Source organism: Amblyomma americanum, chromosome 3 (genome assembly GCF_052857255.1).
Source record: "Amblyomma americanum isolate KBUSLIRL-KWMA chromosome 3, ASM5285725v1, whole genome shotgun sequence".
In the NCBI taxonomy this organism is placed as follows: Eukaryota; Metazoa; Arthropoda; class Arachnida; order Ixodida; family Ixodidae; genus Amblyomma; species Amblyomma americanum.
In genome coordinates this window covers 187,767,795-187,768,431 of record NC_135499.1, presented here as the reverse complement: position 1 = coordinate 187,768,431, position 637 = coordinate 187,767,795, and the positions used below count along the sequence as shown (strand labels likewise).

Genomic DNA, 637 nt, shown 5'->3' with positions numbered 1-637 from the left:
TAAAACGCAAAAGAAACAAAAGGTTAGATAAAGCAGAGGACAGAGTACGTAACCGACACAGCGAGTCGTAACGGACCGGAAGCTTGCAGAATTTCAATGAGGAGCACCGAAGGGCTTCGTGAATACCAAAACGAATCTTGGCTTAACAGCAAGAAGAAATCTCAGAACTGGATTTCAAAGCATTCTTACAACAGGACGCGTTTCTGCGCGCGCTCGTTGGCCGTGTAACTGTGCGGCCCGTTGGTCTAGGGGTATGATTCTCGCTTTGGGTGCGAGAGGTCCCGGGTTCAAATCCCGGACGGGCCCACTCTGTTTTTTTTTCTTTTGCTTCTTCATTCTTACCCCTTATGTAATGCCCCTGAAAAAGGGGTTTTTAAAGAAATAAAAATGCAATTAAACGAAATTGGCGCTGAGTAGTTTGGGTTACTCGCTTTATGGCATAGTTCATGTAAGATGGGCTTGTAACGCGTCCGAGCGCATACGAATCATGACAGCTTCAAGGAAGGCGGGGTGCAGCTGAATGCAATGTTTGTTCTCAGTGGAAACCGATTCGGTAGCTCTTTCTGGCTGTGCCGTAATTTGTCCGACCCCAAAAACCGCATCATTGCCAACAAATAAGGATTTGAAAATGCACCTG

At 46.5% G+C, this 637-nt stretch overlaps 1 non-coding gene across 1 annotated transcript; it reads left to right on the top strand.

The window, feature by feature from the left end:
- The first annotated feature begins 234 nt into the window (after window positions 1-234).
- TRNAP-UGG (transfer RNA proline (anticodon UGG)) lies at window positions 235-306 on the top strand. Its single transcript has one exon. It is a non-coding gene; the product is annotated as a tRNA-Pro (tRNA).
- Window positions 307-637: the final 331 nt, after the last annotated feature.